A 22429-nucleotide genomic window follows, 5' to 3' on the forward strand; every position below is an offset into this window, starting at 1 on the left:
ATGCCCCCTTGCCCAATGGCCATGCCCAGGGGACTTATGTCCCCTGGGCATGGTCATTGGGCATAGTGGCATGTAGGGGGGCACAAATCAGGCCCCCCTATGCCACCCAAAAAAAATAAAAAAAATACCTACCTGAACTTACCTTAAGTTCCCTGGGATGGGTCCCTCCATCCTTGGGCGTCCTCCTGGGGTGGGCAAGGGTGGCAGGGGGTGTCCCGGGGGGCATGGGAGGGCACCTCTGGGCTCCTTCCGAGCCCACAGGTCCCTTAACGCCTGCCCTGACCAGGCGTTAAAAAATGACGCTAAAGCGGCTGGACGTCATTTTTTTTGACCCGCCCACTCCCGGGCGTCATTTTTGCCTGGGAGTTTAAATACGGCACACATGCCTCGGAGTCATTTTTTAGAAGGGAACGCCTACCTTGCATATCATTAACGCAAGGTAGGTGTCCACACTAAAAAATTACGCAAACTCCAAGATCTTTGGCGCTAGACGGGCCTAACGCCAAAGTATAAATATGGAGTTAGTTTTGCGTCGGATTTGCGTAAAAAAAAACCGACTCAAATCCGGCGCAAACAGAGTATAAATATGCCCCCAAGTGTCTTAAAATCCGGCCTTCTGTCTCATCAAGAAAGTTCCAATTATCTATATCTATGCATTCTATCACATGCAGAAGAGTAGCTGGGATCTTTACTTGATAGGCAGTCACTAAATGTGAGAAGTGGCATTTACCATTTGCATTAAAAAGCCACTAAGCCTTGTCCATGTGAGAGAGCCTTGCTGATATTACTGCAAATATTATCTTGATCACTTAGTTAGGCCAAATTTTATTTACCTAAAAACCGATATGCATTTACCCGCTTTAACTTGTGTTGCCCCAAAAACTCCAGGAGGAACAGGTTTTCCTTCTGGTTTTTTCCCCGGTATAGCATACCACTTGAGATTTAGATGTATTAATTCTCAAATAGTGCTGCATAGAGTAGGAATTTAGAGTGGCCAGACGTTGATTTAGGCCCTTCAGAGTAAGATGAAAGACAACTATGTCATCTGCATAGAGTAGGCAGGTGATGGATCGACCACCCACTATAGGTGCATAACCATTTGCAATCCGAAGGATGTTAGGGAGGTCATGAATGTATAGGGAGAATAGCAATGGAGCCAATAAGCAACCCTGCTTCAGACCTTTTTTTGTAGAAAAGTTTGACGACAAGCCCTGCTCTTCACCCATAAGGATTTTCACCAGGTCGAAGAGTGCAAGGCTATAACCAATTGCTACAGGCGCTGTCACGACTCACGTGCTGCTTGCGCCTGGAATTTGCAGATCTGGTGGCGTGAATCTTCAATGTTCGGCTTTGGCCCAAAAAGGGGCGACTCTTTCTGGTAGCCACGGTGCTGTAGGCAATGGAGACACCAAGAACAGACCGTGCCCTTCAGAAAGTAGCGCCAGAGGGAAAAACCCCTTCCAAGGGGAAAAACCTCCAAACAGGAAAAGTCCTGGAGAAAAACAAGAACAACAAACAGGAATCCAAAAGGAGCAAAAATCAGAAAATACAGAATGCTGAGTCCAAAACCAAAAGGCAAGGAAATCAGGAGCGAAGACACCAACTGAGCAGAAAGTGTTGCAGCGCAAGGAAAGAGAAAAAACACAGCCCTTATATACCAACAAACAGGAAGTGACCCACAGGAAGTAAAAGGACACCATCTTAGATAGGGAAACAATATATAGAACAGAATAGTAGAGGAACCATAGAGAATAGGGAACAAGGAATGCTGGGAAAGCACAGGAATCTGGGAAGGAGGAAAAGACATAAAGAAAGGCACACAACAGACTGCAAACAGAAGAAAGGACAAAGAAACGAAGAAAAACAGGTAAGAGGGTTCAGAGACCCCTGGGACAGTGAAAGGCAGAAGGAAGAACGAGGCCCCAAGCAAATCTGGGGCCTCGAAACGCGCAGGAGAGGCTGGGGGCGCGCCGCGTCTTAATAACGCGGTGCGCGGCCCGAGCCGAACGCCCGGTCGAAGTCGAGCTCTCGGCTCGCGCCGCACCGCGCGGCGCGACAGTAGGTCCCCCTCCCGAAGGCCCAGGTTTAAGAGGGAATAAACAGTGAAAGCGTTGAGTCAGGAGAGGAGCGTGAACGGAAGAGGCATCTTCCCATGAACATTCACTGAGAGGATAACCCTTCCAATGAATCAGATACTGAAGTCGTTTATGAAAAAGACGAGAGTCACAGATTTCCTGCACTTCATATTCAGGAGCATCATTCACAAGGACAGGAGGTGGACAAGGAAACTGACGTGAGTAAGGATCAGGCACATAAGGTTTAAGCTGAGAAACATGAAAAACCGGATGGATCTTCCATGTATGGGGTAAGTGAAGACGGACAGTGACAGGATTGACCAACTGGAGAATACGGAAAGGCCCATAGTAACGAGGTGTGAACTTGTTTTGAGAGAGACGTGAGGGCAAGAATTTGGAGGAGAGCCAGACTTTATCTTGCAGATGATAATTTGGATTGGTTGTACGTCTCTTGTCTGCAGCCTTCTTCATATACCTCTTGGTATGTAACAAATTAGATCGAATTAGTTTATGGAGTTGGAGAAGGCGTTTGGAGAAATAGTTAATAGCAGGTAGAGGAGAGTTGGATTGTGGAGAAGTAGGGAAAGAGGTAGGATGAAAACCATAGGAACAGAAAAAGGGAGTGACCTTGGAGGCACTATGGACTGAGTTATTGTAGGAAAATTCAGCTAAAGAGAGGTAAGTGCTCCAGTTACTTTGGGTAGAATTGCAAAAGCATCGAAGATATTGTTCTAGTCCTTGGTTCAGACGCTCAGTCTGTCCGTTGGTCTGAGGATGGAACCCTGAAGACAGGGCTCTATTCATATTCAGTGTTTTACAAAAATGCTTCCAAAATCGGGAGATGTACTGAGGTCCTCTATCAGAGATTATGGTATGTGGAAGTCCATGGAGACGGAAGACATGATCTATGAATATTTGACCTAGTTCTTGGGAAGTAGGCAGCTTTTTTAGGCCAGTGAAATGAGCCATCTTTGTGAAAGAATCCACTGTGACCATGATAACCCGGTTTCCGGCTGATGGTGGGAGCGAACACATAAAATCAGTAGAGATAGTATGCCATGGGGCCGATGGAACAGGCAAAGGTTGTAGTAATCCTGCCGGTCTGGTGTGAGGTATTTTGACTTGGGCACATATGGGACAGGCCTGAACGTATCTTTCCACATCCAGTTTCCAGGTAGGCCACCAAAAAAATCGTGAAAGTAATTCTTGTGTGGCTTTGATGCCTCTGTGACCAGCTACAGGGGAATCATGGCACATTTGTAATGCTTTCTTTTGCACCTTGTTTGGTCTTGGTAATAAAAATATCCTTGTTTCTTGTACAATAATGGTCTTAGTTCTTCTATGTCATGGTCCGATTGGTTGGCGTATTCTTGTTGTACTTCTTCCAAGAAAGACTGAGCCACTCCAATGATCTTACTGGGTTCTAGAAGATACTGGGATGAGGAAGGAGAACACTCTGGATATCGGCGAGACAGAGCATCAGCCAGAATGTTTTGGGATCCTGGAATATATGTAATATAAAAATCGTACTGACTGAAGAAAAAGGCCCAGCGGGCCTGACGACTATTCTGGCATACAAAATTTCTTAAACATTGTAAATTACGGTGGTCTGTCCTCACCTCAAATGGTTCCTTGGAACCCATCAGAAACTGCCTCCACTCAAGGCAGGCTGTTTTCAGAGCCAATAATTCCCTTTCAAGTACGGAATAATGTTGTTCAGCTGTGGAAAGGATATGAGACAAATAGAAAACAGGATGTTCAAGGCCATCATCCTCTTGTCGTTGGAGTAAGACGGCTCCGATGGCTCTCTCAGAAGCATCAGTTACTACTATAAATTGCTTGGTGGTATCTGGATGTCTTAAGATGGGGGCTTGGGTGAAGGCTCTCTTTAAGCTTTGAAAGGCTGCTTCAGCAGCCTCAGTCCAGACAAATCCCTTCTTTAAATTGTCCTTCTTTAAGGTGTGAGTTATGTGGCTAGTCTGACTGGCAAAGTCTAGAATGAATTGTCGATAGAAGTTTGCTAAACCTAGGAAACATTGTGTTTCTTTTATGGTAGAAGGAGAAGGCCACTCTAGGATAGCTTGTACCTTTTCTTGGTCCATAGCTATGCCGGTGGGACTTAAATGATAGCCCAGATATTTGACTTCCGTTATGTCGAACTCACATTTCTCTGGTTTGCAAAATAGTTGGTGATCACGAAGTCTTTGAAGAACTTGTTTCACATGGGAAGTATGGAGTTCAGGATTTCTAGAATAAATAAGAATGTCATCTAGGTAGATCACGACTGTCTGATTAAGTAGGTCTGAAAACACTGAATCCATAAATCTCTGGAAGATTGCTGGGGCGTTAGTAAGACCAAACGGCATAACCCTATATTCAAAATGGCCAAATGGGGTCCTGAATGCTGTCTTCCATTCGTCGCCTTCTCTTATGCGTAAAAGGTGGTAGGCTCCTCGTAAATCCAATTTAGTAAAACGTTGGGCCCCTCTGATTGCTTCCAGTATGTCCCTGATGAGAGGCAAAGGATAACGATCTTTAATGGTGATTTTATTCAGACCTCGAAAATCCAGTTACGGACGAAGATCCTTAGTCTTCTTGGGCACAAAAAAGAGAGGGGCCCCAGCCGGAGACGACGATGGAACAATAAGACCACTCTGTATATTTTCGTCCAGATACTCCTTTAGAACTTCCCTTTCGGGTTCCGTGAGGGAGTACATCCTCCCAAAAGGAACAATTGTGCCGGGTTCTAATGGAATTGCACAATCATATTCTCGATGTGGAGGTAGCACAGGTTTTGACGGTTTTTGGAAAATATCCTGAAACTCCAAATAGTGGTCTGGGACCCCTTGGACCGTATTAATGGACATACCAGTGGCACCTTCAGTAGCTAAGGATCTTTTCGGAGACCAATACTTGTCGGAAGTAAAACAGTTCTCGTGACAAAATTGCGAAGACAAAGAGACTGTCCGGGTAACCCAATTTATATATGGGTTATGTCTAATGAGCCACGGAATTCCAAGAATGATGGTATGGTTAGGGGACGTAATAAGATCGAAGGAGATGTGTTCTTGATGGTTTCCCACCTGTAGACTTAACATCAGGGTAGTGGTGTCTACAGGACCAGAGGATATCAAAGATCCATCCACAGTGTGTACCTGTTCGGGTACTTCTTTTGCTTGAGTAGGAACTAGGTTAGCAGCAGCCCATGTCTTGTCCATGTATATACCACTAGCACCACAGTCTAGTAATGCCATAGTCTTTTCTTGACGACCGTCAGGAAGTTGTAACAGGACAGGAAAGATGAACAAGGCAGTTGTATTGTCATTAAAGGAGCTGATGGAAGGTATAGCTGTAGATCCCGTCCCCTCCCTTCTTACAGGGGACGGGAGGTGGCGTTTCCCGAAGGTCTGGACGGACGTACTGGACAGGTACGGAGTATGTGACCAGCAGAACCACAATACAGGCACAACCCTCTCTTGCGTCTGTCTTCTCGTTCACTAGCAGAGAGCGGACCTCGGGTAGTATCCACCTGCATGGGTTCCCCTTCGATGTCTCTAGCAGGAGTGCGAGGTTCCTCGGAACGCTGTAGGTATGCACGGGAGCTACTTGGTTGGGTAAACCCTCTACTCCTTTTCTTTTCCGATCTCCGTTCCTGAAGACGATATTCGATGGACAGTGCTTGATCCATCAGGCCACGAAGATCTTCCGCTCTGGTAGAATGCACTAGTTCATCCTTTATTTCTTCTTTGAGTCCTCTACGAAATAATGTTACCAGAGTACGTTCCACCCAAGTGGTCTCTGCCGCCAGCTGACGAAAACGGGTTATATATTGCAGGACGTCTTGGGAGCCTTGTTGGATGTCGCACAAGGCTTCTTCAGCGGAGGCTTCCAATCCAGGACGGCCAAACATTTGTTTGAAGCGACTCACAAAGGCGGAATAGTCTGACAATACAGGGTCGTCGGAGGACACCATCGGGGTTGCCCAGGCCAAGGCTGGGCCGGATAAGGCACTGATAAGATAACCCACCTTGGTCCTGTCGTGGGAGAATTGAGTAGGTCGGAAGGCGAAATACACCGTTAAAGCATCCAAGAACTCGCGAAGCTTGGTTGGTTCACCAGAGAAACAAGGGGTAGAAGCGGAGATTGTCGGAACATCACTGGTGCGGAGGGCCAAAGCCTGTCGTAACGCAGCATTTTCATTACGTAGTTGTTGCAACTCCTGGGCTTGTTGCTGAATCGTGGTTAACAGAGATTGCTCCGGATCTGCAGCAGCCGCCACTGTATTATCCATGGTGTTTGAGGACGTCGGAATGGTTAGGCGCTGCAATCTGTCACGACTCACGTGCTGCTTGCGCCTGGAATTTGCAGATCTGGTGGCGTGAATCTTCAATGTTCGGCTTTGGCCCAAAAAGGGGCGACTCTTTCTGGTAGCCACGGTGCTGTAGGCAATGGAGACACCAAGAACAGACCGTGCCCTTCAGAAAGTAGCGCCAGAGGGAAAAACCCCTTCCAAGGGGAAAAACCTCCAAACAGGAAAAGTCCTGGAGAAAAACAAGAACAACAAACAGGAATCCAAAAGGAGCAAAAATCAGAAAATACAGAATGCTGAGTCCAAAACCAAAAGGCAAGGAAATCAGGAGCGAAGACACCAACTGAGCAGAAAGTGTTGCAGCGCAAGGAAAGAGAAAAAACACAGCCCTTATATACCAACAAACAGGAAGTGACCCACAGGAAGTAAAAGGACACCATCTTAGATAGGGAAACAATATATAGAACAGAATAGTAGAGGAACCATAGAGAATAGGGAACAAGGAATGCTGGGAAAGCACAGGAATCTGGGAAGGAGGAAAAGACATAAAGAAAGGCACACAACAGACTGCAAACAGAAGAAAGGACAAAGAAACGAAGAAAAACAGGTAAGAGGGTTCAGAGACCCCTGGGACAGTGAAAGGCAGAAGGAAGAACGAGGCCCCAAGCAAATCTGGGGCCTCGAAACGCGCAGGAGAGGCTGGGGGCGCGCCGCGTCTTAATAACGCGGTGCGCGGCCCGAGCCGAACGCCCGGTCGAAGTCGAGCTCTCGGCTCGCGCCGCACCGCGCGGCGCGACAGGCGCCTTGCCTGTAGCAATTGGTTACCCAGCTTGGAACACCCAGCTCAAGAAGTTTCCACCGCAAGATCTTCCTGTCCACCCTATCAAACGCGGTGGAGTAATCGATGAACGCAGCATAGACCACTCCCCCCTAATCTGGACATATTTATCAATTATTGTTTGCATTATTAAGATGTTATCGAGGGTGTTATGAGCCTTTCTGAAGCCTGCCTGTTCCACCGGAAGAATTACATTTTCCTACACCCAATCAGTTAATTGCATTAGAATACTTCTCTCAAATATCTTGCCGGTTGCATCCAACAGGGCAATTTGTCGGTAATTTAAGGGTGCTGTTCTATCTCCCTTTTTATATAAGAGGAATCTGATACTGCCCGTCCAAGAGCCTGGGATTCTATCTTGAGAGTAGCAGGAAAAGAATACTGGGTGGAGAAGTCTTGCCCAAAGCGAAGGCTCCTGTTTGATTAGTGACATCGGGCCCTCATCGGGACCCCTGGCACTAGATGAGCGCATTGAGTTTATGATCCCCTCTAACTAAGACACAGAGTGCGAGCCAATATTGACCACTTCCCTATCCCAGCTTAATGCTGGCACCACTTTCCCAGGGTCCAAGTCCTGATTTTCAGCATAAGGGGCCCAAATATGCAGCCTCCAGTCATCCTCTGCTATCAGGCGGCGATGGGAGTGTTATGATTGCCACACCCCTCAGAAATAGCCTAGAATTTGCTCTGGTTTCTTGTCACAGCTGCTTCTCTCAATTCGATCCACTTATGGTCAGCCTCTTTCATTCGGATGGCCAGTTTCACCCGCGCTCTTCTTCTCTTAAGGAGTGATATTTTCCTACTCCTTTCCATGGACTTACAATCAAGCTGTCACCTTACCAATTTATTAATTTCTCTATTCAGTTTCACAATGGAGAACTGAACCTTTTTTTTTGGAAGGATTACTGCACTCCGGCTGGTCACCAGCAATAATGTGTCTCAATAATTTGGGAGAAGATTATAAAGAGTCCCTTCTCCAAACATCAATATTTCCTACTATGTTTTCAAGAAGTGGTTTCAGCAATGATATTTTAGCTGTAGACCAATATGTTCTCCTATTTTTCCCATTGATGCTAAGGTTTTTGCCTTTTATGGACCAAGAATCTATTGCGGCTAGCTGAATTTTTTAGGTGAGTTTAAGAATCATATGGCCTCTGAGCGAGGTATCGATAATTACTATATCCTCCTCTGTTTGAGCGATATTATATGAAGCACAAATATAGTCTATGATAGAACTACTCATAGGGGACTTATGAGTATAGGATGCAGGAGAATCTGAGCAAAAACACCCATTTAGTATAATACCACTAAGGTTCCTCAGGCCTTTCAATAAAATATATCCCCTTTTATCTGTCCTAATTATAGGGGGAATAAGATGAGCGGGATATTCAACGCCATCTCCCTTTCTGGGTCACAATAGATATAGAGCGTCAAATTTGAAATTTTACAATTTTAATCCCCCGTTATTATTAACTCAGAAATATTTCCTAGGGCATAAATTTGATTAAACATCTGTTGAAGAATAATTTCAAATTCCTTTTGTGGTGGAATATATGCATTTACAATAACCAAGGGGGATTTCCTGCCCTTCTCCCCGCTTAAATGAACTCGCACTATTTGGAAGAAGTTTGTTGTGACGGGAAAGCTAACAAATTCCCATTTGTGCTATCACTTAATATCATATCGATACCCCCTTTTGCATGCCCTTTGTTTTAGCAACCACCTGTCACTTTGGAGCTGCTGCCCAAACCCCCATGCAATTCAGACCATGCGCTAACAGATTCACGCCTCCATCTCCATTATTTATTGACTTCTCGGAAGCATTATGCTACTTGGGTAGGGGTCCGAAAGTTGATCATGATTGCTACTTTAGCAACAGGCACAATGAATGTTGCAGGCCCACGAGTAGCATTTAATTCACAGGCCCTGGGTACAGTTAGTACCATTTGTTAGGGACTTACATGTATATGGTATGTGCCAATGAAATGTAGGCCAATTTTACCTTGTTTTAGTGAGAGAACACAAACACTTTAGCACTGGTTAGCAGTGGTAAAGTGCACAGAGTCAAATACCCAGCACAAACAAATTCAGCAAACAGGAGGCATGAAGGCAAAACGATTGCGGGTGACCCTACCAAGAAGGTCAGGTCTAACATGATCAATCTCCAGACAAAAGCTAGGGTAGACTAATTGGTACATTGATGGACTTCCTTGCTCAGGCGATAGTATGTGAATAATGGCCCTTTTCTGCAGAGGCACTTGTCAGTTCAATGTCCTTCTGAACCCAGTTGAATCCCTCTGTCAACACTCTCCTGTGCCACTCAGTTAACCCATGGGGAACCCTTTTTCTCATCTGTGGACCCCATCTGTGAAGCTCCTAACCTTAATTTGCTCATTGATGCATTCCAGTAGGCAGTCAGTACCACTATGGTCAACACAGTGATGTGAAACATTCCACCCCTTGGATCAGATGCCTCCCCCTATCCCATTAAAAACTCTGTCAATAGGAAGAGCACTCAACAGAGGCCCCTAACAGATGTCAGTGGCAAGAGACAGGTCCCAGGCCATCCACTTCCAGGTGGAGGCTCCGAACAGGAGCTGTGGGAAGGCTTCACTTCCAGCCTTGGAGGTGGGAAGTAGTTCCCTACCTGGTTCTGAGCTTTCCCAGACCTCTGAGGTTTCTTGGGGTGGGGGGCACCAGCCCTGAGGGTTAGGAACCCTTCTCCCCTCGCCTTCCTATCAGTACCAAGGTGTTAGCCTGACACTAGCTTTTCAGCCCAAGGTCAGTACCCTGAGGCCTGAAGAGGTGTCTGGCAAGCCATGCCTTCCAGTGGAGAACTATCCCATCCTCTCAAGGGTGACACATTCTGTCTGTACCTTGCAAGGGTCTACCAGGTGCATATCAACTGTACTCTATCTCTGTAACAGCAGAGGCAGAGGCAGCCTCTCCAGGTCAGAAGTGGCCTTACTTCTTGGGTGGAGTGGGTTTGCTTCCAGAGTTGCTAGCCCCTGATCCCCTGCTCCTCCCACTGTTAACTGTCTCTACCTCCTGCCACTCCATCTGGGCTTCTATACTCTCCTGTTGGTAGTTCCCCAGAAAACAGAGCTTTCAGGCCACTCTGGTGGATACCCCTCTCAGCTCTTCTAACACTGATGATAACTCATTTGCCAGATTGCAGTCAATGGGCATCTGGGGCCTATGATCCTTCTTGTGAACACTTTCTCACATCATAACAGGGTACCAGATTCATAGGATGGACAAGGGCCAGCCTAACCTATAAATCTGTATTAGCAAGTATTGATCTGGAGGAACCACCCTTTCCACCACTCTGGCTGGTATTTCTCAGAGCAGCAACAGGGATCCCATACACTGTCATTGAAGGAAATTATGACTCCCAACCTTAGGCATCACAAGCCTACTCTCTTAGTCTGTTTCCCAGCAAGGGGACATTAGGGCATCTTCTATCCCCTGCTCCTGGGGACTACTTCCCCCTAAGGCCATATTAGCCACCCCTGTAAAGATTCCTACAGTAAATGGTTTCTTAGGACAGATTCACCCTGTGTGTGTACTAACTAGGAACACTCAAAGCAACAGTATTCTTTTCCTCAAAAGGGACATGGGAACACTTAACCCCTCCACCTATTCTGGGACCTGTCTGTGTTGCTTTGGTCATCCCTCTCTCTCTGCTGGGGGGACCTGAACCATCCATTTTGGGGTTACTCAGAGGTACTTTCTTATGTGTCCTGGTGCTAAGCCAGGGGTCCAACTCCTGTGCATAATCATTGGGTACAATGAGTTTTGAATCTCTCAAGTGTTGTCACAGCTCTGGAAAACCATTGCTGAACATGTGCTCTCATGCAATAAGACTGTACAACTCTTAGCACTTAATCACCTCACTGACCTTCAACCTTCTTGCTTAACCTTCTGGTAGCTAGACACAAAAGCAGTCAGGCTTAGTTTAGAGGCGATGTGTAAACTATTTATGCAGCACTCAAACAGTAATAAAGTGAAAACACAACACAACTGAAATCCCAAACATAAAAAATTGTGTAAACCTTTAGGGCTACATGTACCAAAGTTTGGTTTTGCGACTCGCAATTTACAAGTCGCAAAACCTTATGTTGCACAGTGTCAATGACACTATTTGCGATTTGCAAGGGGGTCGCAAATGCCCTACCTCATGAATATTCCCTTGGGAATGGCTGCCCTCACTGGGATGGTGGCCTGCTGGAGACAGAAGACCACCATGTCTGTGACTGCTTTTAAATAAAGCAGTTTTTTTTTTTAAATGCTGCCCGTTTTCCTTAAGATGCATTTCAAAAACAAAAAAGGAAACGTTTTTACTGCCATTCACAAAGGGGAAGGGGTCCCATGGGGGCCCGTTCCCATTTGCGAATGGGTTAGCACCACTGTGACACTGGTGCTGACTGCGATTGTTTTGCAACCGCATTCACGGTCACAAAACCATCATACATGGGACTGCGACTCGCAATTAGGAAGGGAACATCCCTTCCTAATTGCTACTCAAAAACCCTTTTTGCGATTCGGTAAATAGTTTACTGAATCGCAAAAATGGGTTTGAACATGCCAAAGTGTATTTTGCACGTCGCAAACAGCCCGATTAGCTGTTTACGATGTGCAAAATGCTACGTACATGTAGCCCTTAATATATAAAACAACATCAAAACAACAAAAATCCAATCAATAGAACTAGATTAATGTGTTTTTAAAGTTTAGGTGAAAATAGCCCAAAAAAGCATAAAGCACCACTTGCAAAAAGCACCACTGGTGATCTAGTGGGTCAAAATCACTAGTTCAAACCAACAGAAATGAAGCGCAGGTCGGATGCAAGGACTATTTTTGTTCAAGAAAAATGTTACTCTCTCAGAGCCCACACTAGAAGTCTCAGCTGTGACTTTGCAATAGCAGGAGTCACAAGGATACCGTTGCCCATGTGAGGAGCAGGTCATTGCTGAAGCTTCGCCCTGGCTAGAGCTATGGGGAGTCTCTGTTTGATGTGAAGACACAAGGAGCATGTTTGCTGTGTTAAAGAGCCCCAAGCATCTGGATTTTCCCCTTAGGTCAGTCTTGGAAGCAGCAGAGGGTCTAGGACCTGGTAGGGTATGTCTAGGGGATCAGGATACACTCCAGCAAAGGCCAGCAGCAGGGATCAGGCAGGTCCAGTTGGTGCTGGTCAGCGGGCAGTCGCAGAAGCTTTTTGTGTCCCTGTAGCTCAAACGGGGAGTCCAACAAGAGACTTTTGAAGTCACTTTGGGGATCCTGGGTTCAAAAGGGGCATGGGAAGAAGGTCCAGTCTTCCAGCTTCTGACATCTGGGCAGTCCTTCTGATGAAGGGTTCTGAGGCTGCAATTTTTATACCATGTGCCAGGCTTTGTGTGGGGGCAATTCCTGGCCTGTCTTCCCATGCGGTTGGCTCCAAACTGTCTAGGGCAGTGATACTGAAGTTATGGCCTTGGGGACGCTTGTGGCCCTCCTGACCTTATCATGTGGCCCCCTTGTCAACAGCATTACCCAGCTGCAGTTTACTTGACCGAGCACTAACATTCAGAAAGATGTTAAATAAACTAGCAAGCATTTATGTACAGGTTAAGTCAAGTAAAAGAAAGGAGGTAAATAAGGTGTTCTGGACCACTTAACTTTATTAACACCTTCATTTCTAAAAACATCTTGCAATCAATGTGTAAAAATATGATTAAGTCTCTTTGAAATGTATAAAGTGCTATTCATTATCAGTCAGAAGTGTTTCACTTTAGTACATTATATCATATCGCTGCATTGCAAGGTATGTTTTTTTATTAAAGTGATAGTTTTCAAGCATTAATTTAAAAACATTCATGCTTCCACTCATCCTGGCAACAATGCCACTAGTGAACTAAGAGGGAAGTCGGTTAACACATGGATCCTCCTGTGGCCTGGTTTGCTATATACATGGACAACATTATACTTTATTAAATCAAACACAGGAGAAGGTGTTATACAGTACACATCTTGATCTATGTATATTAAGGACTTTTTTTGTGTGGTAATGGGAAAAAAGGGAACAAAGTCACAAAAAACAATTGCCCAAGATCACATAATTTGATTTATCCTATGTTTTCTGGTTTTACATTGTGCAATTCAGCCACTAGAAGTACATGCTGCGCTTCCTCTATACCCATCTTATACATCCCATAACTGCCCTCCCCTTTCATGACCACCACCCTGCTGGTATCTGTGCGGCCCTCGATCACACCCAGGCCATACTTTGTGGCCCTTTGGAAGATGCTTGTGCCATGGACTAGGGAAACAAAACTAAGGGCAGCCCTGGTGTTAGCTTCTTTTTTTGTGTGCTGCAGGTAGGGTTCTTTGAAGTGTAATCAGGGCACAGCACAATTCCTCTTTAGCCATTGTGTCAGGAAGATCCACTCTCTTTACACCTAGGCCACTTTTGTCCCTATGTCTGGAAAGAAGACATACCACACAACAGGAGAGCCATTCACAGCCATGTAACCCTGCACTCTGGCAGAAACCCACATTTGTTTTAGGTAGGAAAATGCCAACTTTCTGAAAGTGCTGTTTTCAGAAAAGTAAATTAAAATCTGACTATGCCATTAAGCACTCTTTTAAATTACAATTCAAATAAGTGGAAGGAGCATTTCTCTAGTTGTTGCAAACAACTTTAGGAGTGCAACACTTAAGTACACATGCCATTACTTTTTAAATACCATGCACCCTGTCCTAAGAGCCTTTAAAGCCTACCTTTGGGGTGACTTGTAACTATTGAAGATTTTAGGCTTTGCCAGGTTGAAATGCCAGTTCAAAACTGCACTACAACTTGAAATGGCAGCCTGAGACATCTTTTATGAGTTCTGCAGTCCACTTGTAGCATTCAATTTACAGGCCCTGGGTACTTGTACTGGCATATAGAAGGGGCTTATCAGTAAATATATATGCTAATTAGCTAATATGCTACCAATTTTACCGTGTTTAAGGGAGAGAGCACAAGCACTCTACCACTGATTAGCAGGAGGGAAGTGACAAAGTCCTGAAGGCCAACAAAAATGGTACAGCAAAAGGAGGCAAACATCTGAGTGACCCTGCAGAAATAGCCAGGTCCACCACAAATATGAAAAAATCTTAGTTATGCTACATTCACCACAACCCATAGAGGATGACAGAAGCGAGCATTGAGCGTGTTTATGGGCCACTCACCATATTTTGCACTGGACAACCCAAGCACCTAGCTATCATCAGTGCAGCAGGTGCAGTGCCACCACGGCCCAGTGGCGCTTAGAGCGACTTAATCTCAAACATGGCGGTCCTTTGCAGCTCAAATTGGGGCCAGAATGACCAATATGAATGATCTATATTGATTGTGTGAATTAGGGTGCATTGAACAATCTGTACACTACAGGGGCACCCATCATTTTACATTATGCCACTGTTCACGTGTACGTTAATGTGTATTTTAGAGAGTAGTTAACAAAGCGTGTTTCTGGAACAGTGGGAGCTGCTATTGCAAGTTACATTTTTTCCAGGAGTAGTTCTAGCAAAAGATACAAAGAAACACGCGTTGACCAGAGATAGCATCTGCAGAATTTAAACACAGCTTTTCCCTATAGGCGAAGGACCTCTAAAGAAAAGCAAGGCCGACCTAAGGTACTAAGAGATTTGTTGCCAAAAGCAATTCTTGCAGCTCTCTTTGCTGTTCGGCTAAGAGATTGAGACGTGGCCCACGGCCATCTACCGGGGCTTCCAGGAGTGAGATAAAAGACGCTTTGAAATCAGAGTGAATGAGAATCAGGACCAGCAAAAGAGATGACTTGAAATCTGCAAAGGGCCCCGGGCACTTGGGAGGCCAGCCGGCCCACTGAAAGCTAATGGAGCGGTCCCCGGATCCCAGCCCAGCCTCACTTTTTTAATATGTTTCCTTTTCTTGCATCACATGAATATCCTGAAGGAAAAAAAGGATAACCTTGTAGAAACAAGGCACCGTTTTCACTGGCTCGTTTGCTATCAATAGAAACAACATAATTGTGTTATTTATAAGATTGCCATGTTTTAGCAATTTGCTGCGAAATGAGAAGAAGTTAGTGAGATTTTTTCAATTCAATATTATATTTTCTGTTTCCTATTCAGAGATCACTGTTTAAGGAATGCTTGTATGCATTGATTACTTACTGAAAACACCAATAATGAAAGTCTGCATCCGTGTCTCAGTTTCTACATATTGACCAGCTGTCTGTCTACAAGGTGTCTACTTAACAAAAACTGCAGCTTAAACTCCCTCTTGCAGCTGTGCCTATAAAGGACCACCTCCGCCCAGAAACCTCCTAAATACGATACCAATTCCGACTGACAATCTGCAATCAAAAGGAGGCAGCATGGAGGACAAGGATGAAGTGATGAGATTACCAGTTTGTAATCAAAAAATAACTATTCATCACTTCCTCCATCCAGTCCTTACACCTGGGTAGCCAACAAGAAGGGGAACATTGCAGACACATAAGAGGAAACACCAAACTCATAATACCAATCGAAGCATTAGTCCAATGCCAAAGCAGGCTTATGCGCACTAGCATCCCACAAAGTAGGCACCACAACTAAACCGTCCAGTCTAGCAAACTTCCAAAACAGTTGACCCTCACAAGGAGAACCTCCTCTGAGGGGCACTAGCGTGATTTCTCCTAAAAATGGAGCTGTCATTCACACCTATTAATAAATCCTTGATGTCTATACTTTCCTACAACATACTTCACCATCCATTCCAATTATTATTTCCAATAATCATTATTACTGCAGATGTGTTAGGAACCCTGGTTAGGATGGAAGCGATCTCACAGCGGTGTGCAATTAATGGCCAAGAACTGAAAATCGGGCTTTATCTCCTTACTGTCTCCCCAGCTCTACGACAGCAGCAAATAATGTGAAGAACTTTCATTCACTAAATTCATTTTAGTCTGAGAGTACTCTAAAAGCATATTATATTTTCTTACATTTCATTTTGTTTTGTAAATCTTATTATTCCTGGCTGTATAGCATACACACTGTTACTAGTATGGTATTGTGGCACTTTATGTCATTCAATACACTTTGAGGTGGTTCCAGGGTTGTCTCCTCAGAACAAGTGGCTTTTTGCATACATATGTGATGCTTGTGCTACAAAATGCACACTTTGGTTCCAAGTTTCAAACATTTCACAGTGGAAATGTCTCTTATGCACCATAAGGAAGGTCGGGCTCATTGTCTTCATTCACGGTGCTTTTCACTGAAGGACAAGCACAGACTCATGATATGAGCTAGTGGATGACCTTCATAGACATCTTGCCTAGTTTATAACTTCCCTAACTACCTTAGCTCAAGCTTCTGTCCTGTAACCCCCCCCCCATGCATACCTTTTTTTAAAGTGCTGCTCTAATGTAGTATCTTTCCTATTTTCAGTGAAAAGCAGTCTAATGAATGAGCTGTGCCCAGTGTCTTACACCATAACTGGCTTTGACAGCACACTTTTATATTGTGGTGCACTTCCATTTTAACAATTGTGTATGAAGGTGCTGCACTAACCCCAGCTTTTCCATTTAAGAGCCAGGCACCTATTTTTCCTCTCCATTTTCCCCCCACTTACGCCTGCTTCTCCATATGAGCCAATGAACTCTTGAATGAAGCAAGTGATTTCCAAGCAGGTAACCAGAACAGTATTAATTCAATTTCAAGTCAGCAAACACTAAAGACCTTGTGATACTAAAATCCCTCTCCACAACATGCATACAGCTCTGCCCAACACGTATACAGCTCATTACATCAGCCAAAGTAAAGTACTATACCAATGAACCCATCAACAGAAGCAAAACACTTTTCAAGACAAGCAAGTAATACATCAACCTCATGCAAGACCGACCTATTCTTCACACCACAGAGTACTGCATTGTGTTCTTCAGTGCAAAGATACAGATGATCCAACAGCAGATCAACAACACCAATCCTCTTTCTTCTCTGACACCCATCCTTTCCAGTAGAATCCTACAATGTTCACCCTTCAAAGCCTTATCTCCCAGATTTTGCCAACAAACTCAGCTCCCTCAAAGCTAGTTCTTGAAGATGATGCCTTACACTTCCCCTTGGTCAAAGCCCTATTTGAAAGTGCTCTCTGACTCCCTACTGACCTTTGTCAATGCCGCTCTCACTCACAAAATCTTCTCAGAAGCTCTTGAGATAGGCCACATCCCCCCACTCCGAAAGAAACCAACACCAGACTTTGATGATCTAGCCAACTACCTGCCCATCATTCTCTACTCTCTACTCTCTACCATTCATCGGCAAGGTCATTGAAAAAGCTGTCTATGTCCCATTTCAAAATCTTAGTAATGCTAACCATCTCCTGCTCAACTACAAGTCTGGCTTCTAATTACGCATCAGCATAGAGATTTATGATAAACATATCCTGCTCAACTGCATGGAGACCACTATGTTACACATTGTAAACAACACCTTCTTGACCACAGAAGAATATGATCTCTGCTTCCTGATATTGTTGGTCCTCTCAGCTGCCTTCAATACAAAGGACAATCCCACCCTCATACACACCCTGGAGTTTCAAATTGTATTCACTAGCAACCTCCTTTACGGTTTCTCCTCCTACCTTTCCAACCAACACTAATGTATTCGCATTGGGCACCTCCAGGTACCAAAAGATCCCTATCACCTGCCAAGTCCCCAAGGGTTCCATTCTGCATAGAGTCATCTTTAACCTCAATATGCAGCTGTTTGGTGCTTTACTCACAATTGATGGTACACTACTCTCCTTAAAACCTTCTCAGCTTTAGACATCGAACACATCACATGCTTGCATATCATTAAGAACTGAGGTGGTCATTACAACCCTGGCGGACGGTGTTAAAGCGGCGGTAAGACCGCCAACAGACCAGCGGAAATTGTTTTGGAAATACGACCGTGGCGGAAACCGCCAACAAAGACAGCCACTTTAACACTCCAACCGCCACGGCGGTACAAACAAACAGCTCGGCGGTCACCGCCAACAGACAGGCGGAAGACAATGTACCGCCCACACTATTATGACAGGCCAATCCGCCACCTTTGCCGGGGCGGATTCACCGCGGATAAAAACACGGCGGAAACAGGCATTTCGAAGGAAAAACGCTCACCTCTACACACTCCACGAGGAACGACGACACCATGGAGCCGGAACTCCATATTCTTCCTGCACTAGTCTTCCTGCTCCTGTACATACACTATACACTATTAACAATATATACACCACGAATAGTAGTCCAGGTATTGCACCATTCATAGTCCGTGGACCACTGGGCCCAAAATGCATGGGCGAGGCCCACACAAGATACCCGAACATGACGGAGAGAACACTGCAGGGGCATCAGATATAAATACAACAGGCACCTCAGGGGGAAGGGAAGGGGGGGCACCTCAGCCGGATGAGTGCACGACGCCAGATCCACGAGGGGGCTCCATGCCCATTGATGTATCCTGGGGAGTACAAAGCCACAGTCTCACAAGTCTCTACAGTGGGTGGGTTGCCCACTGTACCATCCTGGGGAGTGCAAATCCACAGTCTCACAAGTCTCTCCAGTGGGTGGGTTGCCCACTGCTTTATCCTGGGGAGTGCAAAGCCACAGTCTCACAAGTCTCTCCAGTGGTTGGGTTGCCCACTGATTTATCCTGGGGAGTGCAAAGCCACAGTCTCTCAAGTCTCTCCAGTGGGTGGTTTGCCCACTGTACCATCCTGGGGAGTGGAAAGCCACAGTCTCTCAAGTCTCTCCACTGGGTGGGTTGCATACTGCTTTATCCTGGGGAGTGCAAAGCCACAGTCTCTCAAGTCTCTCCAGTGGGTGGTTTGCCCACTGCTTTATCCTGGAGAGTGCAAAGCCACAGTCTCACAAGTCTCTCCAGTGGGTGGGTTGCCCACTGCTTTATCCTGGGGAGTGCAAAGCCGCAGTCTCTCAAGTCTCTCCAGTGGGTGGTTTGCCCATTGTACCATCCTGGGGAGTGCAAAGCCACAGTCTCACAAGTCTCTACAGTGGGTGGGTTGCCCACTGCTTTATCCTGGGGAGTGCAAAGCCACAGTCTCTCAAGTCTCTCCAGTGGGTGGTTCGCCCACTGCTTTATCCTGGGGAGTGCAAAGCCACAGTCTCACAAGTCTCTTCTGTGGGTGGGTTGCCCACTGCTTTATCCTGGGGAGTGCAAAGCCACAGTCGCTCAAGTCTCTCCAGTGGGTGGTTTGCCCACTGTACCATCCTGGTGAGTGCAAAGCCACAGTCTCTAAAGTCTCTCCAGTGGGTGGGTTGCCCACTGCTTTATCCTGGGGAGTGCAAAGCCACAGTCTCTCAAGTCTCTCCAGTGGGTGGGTTGCCCACTGTACCATCATGGGGAGTGCAAAGGCACAGTCTCTCAAGTCTCTCCAGTGGGTGGGTTGCCCACTGCTTTATCCTGGGGAATGAAAAGCCACAGTCTCACAAATCTCTACAGTGGGTGGGTTGCCCACTGTACCATCCTGGGGAGTGCAAAGCCACAGTCTCTCAAGTCTCTTCAGTGGGTGGGTTGCCTATTGCTTTATCCTGGGGAGTGCAAAGCCACAGTCTCTCAAGTCTCTCCAGTGGGTGGTTTGCCCACTGTACCACCCTGGGGAGTGCAAAGCCACAGTCTCTCAAGTCTCTCCAGTGGGTGGTTTGCCCACTGCTTTATCCTGGGGAGTGCAAAGCCACAGTCTCACAAGTCTCTCCATTGGGTGTGTTGCCCACTGCTTTACCCTGGGGAGTGCAAAGCCACAGTCTCACAAGTCTCTCCAGTGGGTGGGTTGCCCACTGCTTTACCCTGGGGAGTGCAAAGCCACAGTCTCACAAGTCTCTCCAGTGGTTGGGTTGCCCACTGCTTTATCCTGGGGAGTGCAAAGCCACAGTCTCTCAAGTCTCTCCAGTGGGTTGTTTGCCCACTGTACCATCCAGGGGAGTGCAAAGCCACAGTCTCTCAAGTCTCTCCAGTGGGTGGGTTGCCTACTGCTTTATCCTGGGGAGTGCAAAGCCACAGTCTCTCAAGTCTCTCCAGTGGGTGGTTTGCCCACTGCTTTATCCTGGGGAGTGCAAAGCCACAGTCTCACAAGTCTCTCCAGTGGGTGGGTTGCCCACTGCTTTATCCTGGGGAGTGCAAAGCCACAGTCTCTCAAGTCTCTCCAGTGGGTGGTTTGCCCAATGTACCATCCTGGGGAGTGCAAAGCCACAGTCTCACAAGTCTCTCCAGTGGGTGGGTTGCCCACTGCTTTATCCTGGGGCGTGCAAAGCCACAGTCTCTCAAGTCTCTCCACTGGGTGGTTTGCCCACTGCTTTATCCTGGGGAGTGCAAAGCCACAGTCTCACAAGTCTCTCCAGTGGGTGGGTTGCCCACTGCTTTATCCTGGGGAGTGCAAAGCCATAGTGTCTCAAGTCTCTCCAGTGGGTGGTTTGCCCACTGTACAATCCTGGTGAGTGCAAAGCCACAGTCTCACAAGTTTCTCCAGTGGGTGGGTTGCCCACTGCTTTATCCTGGGGAGTGCAAAGCCACAGTCTCTCAAGTCTCTACAGTGGGTGGTTTGCCCACTGCTTTATCCTGGGGAGTGCAAAGCCACAGTCTCGCAAGTCTCTCTAGTGGGTGGGTTACCCACTGCTTTATCCTGGGGAGTGCAAAGCCACAGTCTCTCAAATCTCTACAGAGGGTGGGTTGCCCACTGTACCATCCTGGGGAGTGCAAAGCCACAGTCTCTCAAGTCTCTTCAGTGGGTGGGTTGCCTATTGCTGTATCCTGGGGAGTGCAAAGCCACAGTCTCTCAAGTCTCTCCAGTGGGTGGTTTGCCCACTGTACCACCCTGGGGAGTGCAAAGCCACAGTCTCTCAAGTCTCTCCAGTGGGTGGTTTGCCCACTGCTTTATCCTGGGGAGTGCAAAGCCACAGTCTCACAAGTCTCTCCATTGGGTGTGTTGCCCACTGCTTTACCCTGGGGTGTGCAAAGCCACAGTCTCACAAGTCTCTCCAGTGGGTGGGTTGCCCACTGCTTTATCCTGCGGAGTGCAAAGCCACAGTCTCACAAGTCTCTCCAGTGGTTGGGTTGCCCACTGCTTTATCCTGGGGAGTGCAAAGCCACAGTCTCTCAAGTCTCTCCAGTGGGTGGTTTGCCCACTGTACCATCCAGGGGAGTGCAAAGCCACAGTCTCTCAAGTCTCTCCAGTGGGTGGGTTGCCTACTGCTTTATCCTGGGGAGTGCAAAGCCACAGTCTCTCAAGTCTCTCCAGTGGGTGGTTTGCCCACTGCTTTATCCTGGGGAGTGCAAAGCCACAGTCTCACAAGTCTCTCCAGTGGGTGGGTTGCCCACTGCTTTATCCTGGGGAGTGCAAAGCCACAGTCTCTCAAGTCTCTCCAGTGGGTGGTTTGTCCAATGTACCATCCTGGGGAGTGCATAGCCACAGTCTCACAAGTCTCTCCAGTGGGTGGGTTGCCCACTGCTTTATCCTGGGGCGTGCAAAGCCACAGTCTCTCAAGTCTCTCCAGTGGGTGGTTTGCCCACTGCTTTATCCTGGGGAGTGCAAAGCCACAGTCTCACAAGTCTCTCCAGTGGGTGGGTTGCCCACTGCTTTATCCTAGGGAGTGCAAAGCCATAGTGTCTCAAGTCTCTCCAGTGGGTGGTTTGCCCACTGTACAATCCTGGTGAGTGCAAAGCCACAGTCTCACAAGTTTCTCCAGTGGGTGGGTTGCCCACTGCTTTATCCTGGGGAGTGCAAAGCCACAGTCTCTCAAGTCTCTACAGTGGGTGGTTTGCCCACTGCTTTATCCTGGGGAGTGCAAAGCCACAGTCTCGCAAGTCTCTCTAGTGGGTGGGTTACCCACTGCTTTATCCTGGGGAGTGCAAAGCCACAGTCTCTCAAGTCTCTCCAGTGGGTGGTTTGCCCACTGCTTTATCCTGGGGAGTGCAAAGCCACAGTCTCACAAGTCTCTCCAGTGGGTGGTTTGCCCACTGTACCATCCTGGGGAGTGCAAAGCCACAGTCTCACAAGTCTCTCCAGTGGGTGGGTTGCCCACTGCTTTATCCTGGGGAGTGCAAAGCCACAGTCTTTCAAGTCTCTCCAATGGGTGGTTTGCCCACTGTACCATCCTGGTGAGTGCAAAGCCACAGTCTCTCAAGTCTCTCCAGTGGGTGGTTTGCCCACTG

This window comes from Pleurodeles waltl, chromosome 3_1 (assembly GCF_031143425.1).
Source record: "Pleurodeles waltl isolate 20211129_DDA chromosome 3_1, aPleWal1.hap1.20221129, whole genome shotgun sequence".
NCBI classification, from domain to species: Eukaryota; Metazoa; Chordata; class Amphibia; order Caudata; family Salamandridae; genus Pleurodeles; species Pleurodeles waltl.